Consider the following 14,229-nt stretch of genomic DNA (forward strand, 5'->3'; position numbering starts at 1 on the left):
ACTCTATTTTTGGTTCTAATATAATACTTTAATAAATAGAGAAGTTCCAATTAATAATTCTAAAATCATAGTTTATATCACACCTGTGATGTCAGTAAGGATTTTTTCTTGCAATGTGAACATATTCATCATCTGATAATGATATATAATTTTTTTCTAACAGTTTCTTGTGCAATAATGTCAAATTAATGTACCAGTTATGCCTCTCAAGGATTTTCAACCCATGTTTCTTGCAATGATCAGAACCAGTCATAAAAGTAAAGTTCGTTAGAAAGCACACTTAAACACTTGTATTTCTGTATCTCTTTTACATTTGTTTACTTTGTGTATGTATGCCTGTTATTCTTTCCCTTGTCATTGATTTTAGAAGTTGCTGACACTGAGCAAGTCTGAGTTATTTTTCCAGGATACAGTAGATTTCTGTTCATTCTGCAGGGTCTGAAGTCCCTATGGTAAACACTAAGAGATTTATAATATTCTCTCTCCCAGGTTCAGAAAGGAGAAGAAATAAAGCATAATCTTATCTAATAAAAGCAAAACTGCTCTTAGGTAAGGAGATAATTCATTCAAAAGGACTATTTCATTAAGGGGAAGGGGCAATTTCAATAGGGAAAGTACTTCCTCCATAAGATCAGCAAGCATCTCAAAGGTAAGGCAGAAAGAATCTTCTATGCTAGAGAGGGGAAAATAAGCCTTGAAAGAATCGGATTGTGGGGGGAGTAGGATATGCTGGTGAACACTGACGATTTTTCCTGATATCAGTCGATTCTTAGGAGGGACTATAAAAAGGGTCTGATTGTTTTTTATTCCAATGGTTAAGGGTAGGCCCAATTTCTGGGTTCTCTGGCAATGAAAGGAATCTGAGTAAATTCTGGTCAAGTTCAGTTAGCAGCTATTTTGTCCAGATTGGTCAGAGTGTGTGAACAGTTCAGCTAGTTTTGATTAAGCAAAGACTGGGAATTTGGAGGGGCTGTGTATTAGTCAGCCAAAAGGGGTGCTGATGCAAAATACCAGAAATTGGTTGGTTTTTATAAAGGGTATTTATTTGGAGTAGGAGCTTATAGGTACCAGGCTATAAGCATAAGATACTTCCCTCACTAAAGTCTGTTTTCACTTGTTGGAGCAAGATAGTTGCCAATGTCTGTGAGGGTTCAGGCTTTCTGAGTTTCTCCCTTCCAGGGTCTTGCTTCTCTCTGGGTTCAGGGTTGCTTTCTTCCCAGGGCTTGCTTCTTCCTGGGCTCAGCGTTCCTCTCTTCCTGGGGCTACCTTCTCTTTCCTCCATGGGCTTACTTCCTGGGGCTCCATTTTAAGACTTCAGCATCAAACTCCAACATCAAACCTCTAACATCAAAACTCCTCAGCTCTGTCCTTTGCCATGCCTTTTATCTGTGAGTCCCCACCTGTTGGCAGGCCTTAATGATATGGCCCAATCAAAACCCTAATCATAACTTAATCAGGTCCAGGTACAGACCAGATTACAAATATAATCCAATACCTATTTTTGGAATTCATAACCATATCAAACTACTACAGGCTTTGTCTGGCCTTATCATAGATAAACAAGGGGGACTTCTGTGAATCTCATCTAAGTCATCTGGGGAAAGTGGTTCTGTGTGGTAAGCCATTTCCTGGAATGCAAAACATGGAGGTGATTTCTTCAACTCTTGTTGTATTCCAGGATCATGGGTCTTGGGCAAAGTTCAACCTAGTCAATCTCATCTGGTAGTACCATAATAAGTAGTTAAGTAACCAACAAGTGCATAAGTTAAAATGCAGGGATATAGCACATTAAAAAAAAAAACGTTACTATACTATTTGTATGGCCAGTGCAACCACGAGTAAATGCAATGGCTAGACATTGATCAGGAGATATTGGCTGAATTGTCTCTAATTTTATTTGACCAGCACTGTTATTTCTTCATGTACAACTGGCTATGCAAAAGTCTGGAGCTATGGAGATATGTAAGAAACAGTACCTGCCCTAACAGAGCAGATCCACTCTTCAATGTACTTCATACTCCTGGTACTTCTTACAAATTTTTTATTCCATCCATATAGATGGACTCATCAAATTCTTTTTTTCTACCAAAAGATTTCTTTCATTTTGCTCTTCCTGAGAAGCCCTTTCCTACTTATCTGACTATCCAAATACCACCCATTCTTCAAATTCCATTACTTTTCCTCAAAGCCTTTTTTGAAAGCTTATTTCCTTATACCTTCCTTTATTTGCCCATCTAGCAAATGAAACTAGCAGGACTTTTTTTTTTTTTTTAATTTTCTGTTTCTTTTAATCATTTCCATCTTAATCAGTGCATGCTTTATCATTTGCTTTGTGTTTTCATATGATCAGAGTTGTATTTATTAGTTTTGCCAACAGACTCTGGGGGGAGTTGTGTGTTCTGATTTGCAGCACTTGTGAATTTTCATGTAGTAACCCTCTCTCCACCACCATGACTGACTTCAAGCTACCAGTCAGATGTCACAGAGTTCCAAAGGGATACACACAATTGGGTCTCTGGAACCCATACAAACCAGCTCCAGTATGCCTTTCACTTAACTATGTAAACCACATTTAAACATGCCTTTAAATAAGAATAGTAATGTCTTGTTTGCCTAATCGGATTCCAAGATCTTGTAGGGCTGTAAATACTATACTATTAAACCATATAAAGAGTGTGACTACTTTTTACTAAATGAATGTTCATGGAGTAAATGAATGAAGAAATAAAATGAATTGAAAACATGTTCCATATAATACAACAGTTGATTCTATTTTTCCAAGGAGACACTAAAAAAAGATTTGCTTATTTCCTGAATAAGGCACTCCTCCCAGGGGGTTAATGTCTGTTCTCCAGCTTTATGCTTCATTACAAAATGTGAAGTGTGGCTCGATTTTGTTATATCAGGTGTGTGGCCTCCAGAACCATTCCCTTTGCTTTCCTGCTTTCCTCTGTAAGCTGCTTGTGTCTGACCTCCTCCATTTCAGCCATGAGCCTAGGGTCGTCCTAATCTCATGGGGTGAATGAAGATGGGTGCAAGTCCATGGTTATTACTTTCCCCTTGCTATTGCCAAAACCAATAATTGGTTTAGTAATGCACATATGATGGTATTATGAGTAGAGGCATGATAGGGGTCTGGTGGGAAAGTTCACCTCATTTTAAAAATGGAGGACAAGAAGAGTCTTTCCCTCTTCCACCTTTAGCTGTTATATAGGAATGTATATAGGGAGAAGGTCCCATCTTGAGACCATAAGGGAAGTGAGTCTGAGGACAAAATTCAGCACAGCAAAGATGGAAGAGCAGAGAGATGAAATGGGTCTGGATTCCTGGTGATATAACTGCATCAGTAAATTAACCAATCCAGGAAATGTCCTATCGCTGAATATCTCCTTATATAGATGATGAATGTTTCCATGGCTTAAGCCATTTGTACCGACATGGTTCTCCAGACTTATTATTATGATTTTAATTACTACTACTATTATTACTATTATAATATTATCATCACAATAATAATTATTCAAAACTAGCTTTGATAACTTCCTTGGGAGCAAGTCAATGTGACAGGTGCTTTCAGTGGTGAGGAGGGGAGTGGTAGCGGTAGGGAAGCCTCAATGTAGTTTACAAGTGAGGCAGAATTCTTACTGACCAGGGGAGGGATTTTGAAGTAGTCTATTTTAGAAAGCCCTAAGTCTAGAATTTTGAAATTCCTGTCTAAGTGGCTTGGTGGAGAGAGAGAGCGCTAGAACTAGAGTGATGTTGACAAGCAGGTGAAGGCGTTACTGTGAAATCCTGATCCTGTTGATGGTTGAGCTCAGGAAACATAAAAGAGCAAAGACCACTAAATCCAGTCTGGGAGGAAATTTCACTGGAGTGGAAGAATGTAATACTGAGTGTAAGAAATTGGCATGCACACACGCCCCTGAAATGATACTAGAATTCCTACGTGAGAAAATGGAAAAGACTCTTTTTGCACATCCAAAGAACAAATGCAGGAACCAAGTGACTGAATGGTTCATCCTCTGTATTTTGGCCTTGCATTTCTACTCCAACACTTAAAACATGCTTTGAGGGTCATCATTTGTCGCAATTCCGGGTTTCAGGATCAGGGTTATAAAATCACAGGCTCTCCAGGAAAACAAAAAGTGTCTTTAAAGAATTGTAAACGATAAAGCCTGCTACTCTGTTATTTAATGGTGATTAACTCCATCTAGAGATCTTTATGAGCCAGATCAGGAAGGAACAGTTAGGGGTTAAAAGATATAAAGAAGATGAAGGTAATTGTTCATTCCTGCTCATATCTATCAAAAGGACCAGGCATTTCTCAGAGATTGTATTTTTTTATTTAGAGAGTTGATTTTTAGGAGACTGTTTGAAACATTGCTTCTCACGTTATCATTCTCCTAATGCCGTCTGCCAGGATGTTCCATTCAGCTGCCGCAATCTGCTCATCCCTGTTTTATAAAGGGAAACTATTTTCTAAAAAAATGCATGTACTCTCTCTCTCTCTCTCTTTTTTGGACCAACATATTTCACAAAGGAATAAAGTTGTCAAATTTCAGTTTTTCCTTCTTTTAAATTTAAAAACATGGACATTTCCTAAAACCTGTCTTCTTTAGATAAACTCAGGGTACTAATAAATTTTCTTCCATTCCTTTGGTATCGTTTTGCCCCCTCATATGCTGTTTATTATTTTGTTTAAATATATAGGACATTTACTATGTGCTGAACAATAAGTACCATACTAAAAACTGGCAAGGAGATTAAAATATTTATCTTCCTTGTGATTGAGAAGCTCACGGTGAAAGGGAGAAACATTTTTTAAAATATTTCTCTGAGAAAACTAATTTATTGATAGAGAAATCAAAAAGAGCAGTGTAGTACAAGTGCATATCAAGGGATTTCACTTCAAAATTTTCTGACCTCAGAGTTGGTCAAGACTTAAGAAAATGGGCTTTTGAAATAGATCTGACTTGGAATCCTGTTGGTCACTCACTAGCCACAACACATATTTAATTTCTACAACTTTCTATTTAGCCATTTTGCTGCATTGTTATAGGAAATAATATGATGACATATAGGCAACTAAGTCAAAGCCTGGCTCATAGTTGGTGATTAATAAATGCCCGTGATCTTATCTTCCCCAGTCTCCTCCAAGAACTCCATGTACATCTTCATCCCCTACTTTAGCCTGTTTGTATTGCTTATTTAACCTGCCAGTACAATGGTTTTATTATGCTACTGAAAGGATAAATAGCTTTATAATATCAATAATTACTGAATCAAAAAGAGTGAAGGCAAGAAATATAAATTTGGAATATTTAAACAATGCAAGAGAGTATGACTAATTTCCCAAGGTACATTTACATGATTAAAAAATATATGATTCATTTTATGCCACTAAAAATTATAAAGGTTTTGATCTAGTTTATTAAAAAATGCATTCAACAAGAAGTTTCTTCATATCTTTATTCACTCATTCAACACACATTCACAGAAAGACTATTTTCATTTATTTAACACATATGCCTAACAGGATATTGAAAGGAACTTTAGTAGTCTAGATGATCTAACTAGTGCTCAAAGAGAGAAAAGAGCCAGTTAATTCCCCTGCAAACGAAAGAGAAGTACTAGACTTTTCTTTCCTGAGCTAAATAATATGAGAGTTCAATGGTATAGCAGCCTCATACCTCCCTCCAAGCAGCCCAAATAATAAGCTGACAATGAGAAAAATGACAGTATGATGTTTCCCCAGAGCTAGGTATGTGTTCATGAAAGTGGTCGACCTTCATGTGGGCTGTTTTCAAGAGACCCAGACCAAGAGGGTGCCCAGCAATATGGAGCTGTGGGGTAGATTTCTAGGTCCAGGAGCTTGTGAAGGGGACACTGGAAGTGAGTTGAAGAGTCTTCATGTATGTCTAGGATTCTGGAAGTACTCACATTCATAAGACTTCTGAGAAACCTGCATATCAATAGTCAAGGGCAAACCTACCATTTGGACAACAAAGTCAACAAAACAACAACAAAGTCAATCAAAAAGATTTTTGCACCTTTTTCTCAAGTCTTTCCTCACCCTCCATCTGACCCTGGAGGAGCTAGCATCAGGAGGAGGAGGTAAATAAATAAGGAAAGAACAGATTGCATTCTTATCCTCATCCAAGGTCCTCCTTGAAGGTTGGGCCTGAGCTGGGTGGGGATGGGGTAGTTTGAATCAGATGGAATGGACTTTAAAAAACACTTAAATTAAGTCTTATTTACCAAATGCGATTCATAATAAAAATTAGCCAGAAATTAATATTTATGTGAAGAGGAGGGGTGATATATCACTGTTCTTTGAAGAAAGTAATTGGAGAAAAATTAAAACTGTTTTCTGATTGCAGTGAACCAAGTTCAAGGCACTCAATAGATGCTTAGACACCCACTGAATTCTGGTTATTTGCTACATAGGGCCTAATCTGTAAGTGTGATTTTTTAAAAAATGCTTTACCAATATACTTTATAAAGGAGTAATAGAGAGGGTAATAATATATCTGATAAAAGAGAGAAATAATTTTCCATTCATTATTATCAGCATAGTAGTTAATATTTACAAAATAAATAAGCACATACCTTGTACTTGACATGCTTCATTTCACTGAATCTTCCCAGCAGGAATTTTCTCCAGAAATGAAACACTAAAGTCTGGTAACTTTGGGTAACTTTCCCAAAATCATGCAGCTAGTCAGTGGTAAATGCTGGAGTATGTTCAATTGTAGGTGATTCCAAAGTAAATGCTCTTAACTACTGGCTTATGGCAAAGTAAATGTTTTTGGTTCTGTTTGGGTAAAGTTGAAGCAAAACATGTTCAATTAGACCTGAATAATGCCTTATCATTATTTTTTAAAGTTTGGCTTTAGGTGACACACATTTATTGAATGCCTACTATTGTATTCACAATCCCTTACATTTCCTTACTATCTGATATGTTTTGTCAATGGAGAGAATTTTTTTCTTCTAGTTATTAGAATTTCATATCAATTCTGTCGAGGATAATTGCAAAACGGGGGGGGGGGGGAGGGGGAGAGTTGGAGTCATTAATAGAAAAAAAAGAAATAAAGTTGATGTCTTAGTTTGCCAGGAATGCTATGACAAATAATACAGAATGGGTTAGCTTAAACAGCAATGACTTATTGTCTCACAGTTTGGGAGGTTGGAAGTCCAAGAGCAAAGGCTCAACAAGCCATCCTTTCTCTTGGAGTCTTCAGGCTTTGGCTTTGGGGGCTGTCTTGCAGGTAATCCTTGCTCTTCCTTGGCTTGATCTTCTGCTTCCATTCCATGGCAATCTGTCTCATTATTTGGCTGCTTCTGACCTCTGGCTCCTACTCATTGGCTGCCTCTGAATTTCCTTTGCTTGTAAAGACTCCAGTCATACGGGCTAAGGCCCACCCTGACACCATTTGGCATCAACTGAATACACACCTTAACTAATATCTCCAAAGTTCCTATTTACAAATTAGCTCACACACACAGGAGAGGGTTAGGACTTGAGCATGTCTTCAGTGGGAGACATGATTCTATCTGCTAGAGTGGATAACTGAAAAAAAAGTGATTTTAGCAATAAGGTTTTGAGAGAAAAAAAAAAGATGAAAGATGACATTGAGTCTGCCTAGACCATAGCACTGTGTAGCAGGGATTTCTGTGAAGAAGGGAACAGAAACAAACCCAGCGGATTTGAGGGTTGATGCCCCAATATGAATTTGCATAGAGAATGTTAGAAAATACTGCGAAAAGTTTGAAAAAATGCATACCAACATTTTCCATCTCATAAGTCCAAGAAGCTTTGCTTATTGAAGATCATGGCATAACCCAGAAGGCAGGAGGAAACCATTATTAGACATAAGATCAGAAATTTATTGAGCATTTTGATGGAGGGCCAGACAAAGGCAAAATAATTGACCCCTGATCTATTTATAATCCACAACTAAAAAAAGATGAATGAGCAGACATCTTACTAATACTATAATAAAGGAAGATCTTGTAACTTTCTGGGGAAAAAATTTGGCAAAAGAAAATTAATTTATAAAACATATAATTACTCATTTAAGATGCTTAGCATGATATTGGTGTTGATTTGTTTGGTGTAGGTGCCTTCACTATTTTATTTCAATGTTTGTAAAACATTTCTTTTCTAAGAGTTTCGCCACCTATTCAGAACTCATTTCATTTTCTACACACAGGTCCAGTTTTCTTCTCTAAACCATAAATTCTCTTTGGCAGGTTGCATGGTGTGGATTGTGGTTATGTGGGGCTCTGTTCTGGAGTGGAATTTCTATGGTAGGGTCAATAGTGCTGCTGAACAGAGTACTTATCACTTTATAAAGGTTTTTCACAAATGCTTCATTTGAGCCTCACAACACTATTAAGTTGATGTCATTATTATCACACTTCTCATTTTACTGGTAATATATTTGAAGGTGATTGGCTTCTGTGACTTGATGTGCTATGGAAAGAATGTGGGCTTTGGAGTTAGAAAGATCTACCTGCCTCTTCTACTTGTGACCTTCAAGGAATACTGTGACATTTTGCTCTGGTGATTGTCCCTCCAGATGGAGAACAGGGTTGAACCTATCTGACATGCCCATGTCCCATTCCAATAAGGCTTGGGTCCTCTGGTTGCTGTTCTATGCAGCAACATCTATTCACTGATGAAAAACTTAGTTTCTTTGTGAAATAATTGCCCACCTCTCCCCATGGATAAAAGCCGAATGCTAGTGCAGATGATGAAAATGAAGAAAAAGTGAGACAATCTAAGGCATGCAGGGTTCTTAGCCAGAATGTAAAAGTGAGTAAATTAAAGAGAGAAATGTTGAATTTAGCAATGGCTTAGATCTGAAGAATGAACAAGTTCACCAGTTTCTCCCTACAGAAATGAGAAAAAGACATTTGTGAAACTGTTGTAAAATGTCCCAGCCAGTGAAAAAATTGCTCATCAAGTGAGAGATAAGATTTAAGTGAAAACTGAAAAGGGGGTTAATGTGTAGAGTGAGAATATGCACAGGAAACACAAGACTTATGATGGAAATGGGATCCGGCAGAAAGCCCAGAGCCTGTGCAAACATTTCCACGAAGCAGCAGATGGGGAAGACTCCAATGTGGTTCTTCAACCAACCTTTCTTGTGATTAAAGGTTGACTGGAAAACTTGAAAAAGCATTTTGTCTGAGATAATGTGAAGTATCTAGGAGAAATGATACCAACAAAACTCTTTGCTGCTGACCAGTTTACTCTTAGAATCAGATCATGAAAGGGAAACATGGTAGACCAGAGAAAGGGTTCAGCATCGATTTAAGGGAAAATTGTCTTTGTGAATGTAAAGTTGAGGAGGAAAAGTGAATATTAAGATTAAAATCAAAGTCAGAGTCTTCAAGATTTGGGCAATGTGGTAGATTTTATGGTTGAGATGAGGTCTACTGTTCCTCAAATCCGATGGCATTTAGGAGCAAGAATAAGAACTTCATGCTGCACAATAACAATGTAGTAAATAAATATGATGGGATTATGGCACATTTCCTATCATAAGCAGAATCTGGATTTCTAAAGGGCCCAAGATCCATATCTCATGTTTCTGATAGAACATAGACATTTAAATCATATTGGTAAGAGGTTGCAGGCCATGCTTCAAATACAGAGCAATTTGATTCCAAAGTCATTGTTTTCCCCACCATCTTTCATGAGTTGGTCAGATAAACTTATTTCCCTACAACTTTAAATTGGGACCAAGAAGTGGACAGGTGTGGAGACTTTCACTGGCCACCTTCAGTCCATCCCTTTCTCTACTTTATTGCTAGGGTATAGTAAGGAGTTGACAAAACTGGACCTCCATCATGGCAGATCATATATAATAGAGCAAACTCCCATAATGTGATAAGATCCATTTTGATTTTATATGTTTTAAAGATATTTCTCTATCAATACTGTTCACAATTTAATTACAATAATTAACATAGTTTTCCAATATTATTTTTGCATTTGATTATATGCCTAAAAATGTTGCAGCTGTGTTTACCTATACGCCTTTTGTCTTAGTCTTCATTTAAAATGAGAAGTAAATATCATTTTTATATATAGCTTTCCACTTGCTTTGTGAACTATTTTCATAATACCCCAATTTAGCTTCACACATCCTCTGGTGTGCTCAGATTGCTCCAGTTAGGGTGAGAGTGGGACAGAAATCAGGGGACAACATCAGTTCTCTGGCCCTAGCAAGCGCTGTTTCCAAGTTCTAGGAAAATAAATATATTTTTCTTCATTAAAAACAATGTAGATAATTTGTAGTCATATTTGGCTACCCATAGCTTTGCAGGCAAAAGGGAACAAAACAAAATCCTTCTTGGCTACTCTACTTCAGAGGAGGGAAAAAGAAAATGAGTTGCTGACCAGAAGCCAATTTTGTCTTGACTGTTCAAAAAAAAGGAAAGAAAAAGGCTTTTTAAGGACCACATGGCACAATTAAACAGCAGAGCAGAGCATTGAACGGTTTCTCAATTTAGCCTCTGGGTGATGGCTAAAACACACTGGAGGCTGATATACAGCAGGGGGAAAACAAAGATTATGCAGTCACTTGTGTTAGTAGTACCTGAAACTGTTGACTGATTTGGGGTCCTGAAGGCAAAGAAATATAAGTGACTAATTCAAACACATTTAGGAAACTTTAAATCATATTTATTGCTGAAAGAGATGAATCATTTCAGGGAAGAATGAAGATCCTATTACAATATAAATGCATAAGTCAACTTGTGCAACATACCTAAATAAGGAACCTGCCAGCAATTGTGGGCATTAAAGTATTTTTGTTCTTAATGTAGTTACACATTTCAGAAAAGTGTACTCTACTATTGGGCACAAAGAATGGTTTTAGATCAAAAAGTGGCGGATCAGGAGCTAGAAGCTTCTTGTGCTAGGTGGGGCTATAAAGGTGGAGAGAAAGGAAGAAAGAGACTGGAGGGGGTTAGGAAGGCTGAAGAAACAGCTGTTACAAAGATTATTTTTCTGCCTCTGGGTCTTTTGATGGTGGCATGTATTAACATGTGCCTGTGCATTTACACACACATACATACACACACTTTCTGGGTTCAGAAGCCTGCTCAAAGTGTGTCAATGGAACACTGAACCAGCAATGTCATGGAGTCCCTAGTCCTTGAGATCTAATCCAGGGTCACTGTTGACCAAGTAGTGGGTCCTTCCCCAGAATGAAAGCCCTGTAGATAGGACATGAGACAAATTGCTCTGAGGAGACAGTGGCCTCTCATTCCAATCTGGGAGTTAAGAGGGTAGTTCTGGAATTCAACATTCCCAGGTTCAAGTTTTTATTCTGAGACATACACTGCATTTTCCTGGCTATGTGACCATAGCTAGATCAATTTACCTTCTTGTCCCTCAAATGTGTAACTGACGAATGAGAATCCCAGTTATGTAGGATTTTGTGGGAATTAAACAAGATAATTGAACAGACTGTTTAGCATGGTGTCTCTCTTAGTGAATGATGGCTATTATAATTATACTTGTTCATCAGAGAAATAAACCAGACCGTGAGAGCCAAACTTCTGACCAAATTCACCCCTTTGATCAAATATCAAAAACATTGTACATCAGTCTGGCTATAAATACATATAATAACTGAAAACTATTTTGAACATCATGAAAAGATAGTTGAAAAACTTAACAAGTAGTATTTATGAGTATTTCCTCAAATCAGATGACAATGTATGCATTACATTGGAAATTCTCATTCCCATACTTTTTGGATATCCCCACATAAAATGACATATTGAGAAGACCTGATTATTTAGAGTATTTCACTTGTCTTCCTGAGGTAAAAGTTTATTGGACAACTCATTTCTTTCAAATTAAACAATTAATTCTCAATATTTGACAAAGCCAAAGAAGATATTTTACTCTTTCCGTTCACATGGGAGTACAGTAATTCAGTGCTGGTTAGCTAAAATTAAAGAAACTAAATTGTCTCATTAACATAATGAGACAAGCTAAGTGGCATCACCTGGTATATATACTTTACCAGCTTAATCAAAAACAAATCCTTTCTTCTTACTGAGAAACTTATTTTTTGGCATTAATTTTAAAACACTTAAATTTATTATTTGTATTATATAATTCATTTTTTTAAAACAGATTTATTTATTTATTTCTCTCACCTCCCCCCCGCCCCAGTTGTCTGTTCTCTGTGTCTATTTGCTGCGTTGTCTTCTTTGTCTGCTTCTGTTGTTGTCAGCGGCACGGGTATCTGTGTTTCTTTTAGTTGTGTCATCTTGTTGTGTCAGCTCTCTGTGTGGGCGGCACCATTCCTGGGCAGGCTCCACTTCCTTTCACACTGGGCGGCTCTCCTTTGGGGTGCACTCCTTGCATGTGGGGCTCCCCTATGCAGGGGACACCCCTGTGTGGCATGACATTCCTTGCACACATCAGCACTGTGCATGGGCCAGCTCCACATGGGTCAAGGAGGCCCGGGGTTTGAACCGCAGACCTCCCATGTGGTAGATGGATGCCCTAAGCACTGGGCCAAGCCCATTCCTCTATATAATTCATTATTTATTTTTCCTATTTTATTTTATATTTGTAGTTATCTTCCATTTATGCAATGGCATGAGTTTTTAAAAATTACTGTAATATGAGTGAGTTGATTTAAAGAAAATTATGATGTAAATATTTATATACTTTAATGTTGCAAAATTGAGAAATGCATTTTGAAACAATGATCAAGGATATACACATGTACAAATGATGCAATAGGAGGCTTTACATATTACTTTTTTAACTATTTTTAACTAATATGTTTCACTTTAATAGATTGAAGAATAAATACTGCTTATAGAGAACTTAAGTTGGGTTATCATATATTCAAAAATAATTAATGATAACACATATAAATGTCCTACCAGCCCTTTTCATTTTATCCAAAAGGTATTGAATTATGCTCATTGCCTAAAAGTGGAATTGCTGAATCAAAGATAATTTTGAATTGACAGATTCAATTAAATTGTTCTCAAAAAGCTTTTTTTCTTTATAGCGTCTGACAATGCAGAACATTGTGTGATTTTCACTTTGTGCCTTTACGTATTATACATGTATATTATTATTATTTGAACATTTCTCCAAATAAATAATGAAAATGATATATTGTTAATATTCATTTTCCTGATTACAAGTATGATGGGGCTGTCTAAACAACCCTATTATTTATTTGAATTTCTTCTTCTGTAATTGTTTAGTCATATCCTTGATCCATTATTATTTTGTAACAACCGAGTGTTCACTTGTGGTTTTTTTAAAAGATTTGTTTATTTATTCATTTGTTTCTCCCCCCTCTCTCCATTGTCTGCTCTCTGTGTCCATTTGCTGTGTGTTCTTCTGTGTCTGTTTGTTTTTTCCAGGAACTGATCCTGGGACCTTGCAAGTGGAAGAGAGGTGATCATTCTCTTGAGCCACCTCAGCAACCTGGTCTGCTTCATCTCTTATTATCTCTCCCCTGGGTCTCTTTTTGTTGCATCATCTTGCTCTGCCAGCTCTCCACATGGCCAGCACTCCACGTGGGCCAGCTTGCTTTCACCAGGAGACTCTGGGTATAGAACCCTGGACCTCCTATATGGTAGATGGGAGCCCAATTGCTTGAACCACATCTACTTCCTTTCACTTGTTTTTAATTGAGACATAGAATTTATATTTCAATATTTTGGGTATCATTTTTATGTGTATGTACATATGTGTGCACACACAGAGTTGTATAATAAAGGGGTTTATGCAACTTAAAAATTGTTTTATAAACCTTTAATATGGCTTTCTTTGAAAGAACATTTTACATTGTTACATATTTATGTTTGCCTTTCTTTTTCTTTAATATCTGAATTAGTCACCTTGCATAAAAAGGCTAGTCTTACAAAAATTATTAAAATTGGGCTCATATATTTTCTATTCATGTTTTTCTTTTTTAAAATATGTTTTTAATTTCCTTTTGAAAGATATACAAAATACATAAATGTTACACAAAAAATAGAGGGGATTCCCATATGCCTGATCCCAACATCTCCCACTTTTTCCCACATCAACAATATTCTTCATTAGTGTGATATATTTGTTACAATTGATGAACACTTTTAGAGCATTGCCACTAAGTGTGAATTATAGTTTACATTGTATTAATATTTAACACTCTCTCCCACACAATTTAGTAGGTTATG

The sequence above is a fragment of the Dasypus novemcinctus genome, chromosome 25, assembly GCF_030445035.2.
Source record: "Dasypus novemcinctus isolate mDasNov1 chromosome 25, mDasNov1.1.hap2, whole genome shotgun sequence".
Lineage (NCBI taxonomy): Eukaryota > Metazoa > Chordata > Mammalia > Cingulata > Dasypodidae > Dasypus > Dasypus novemcinctus.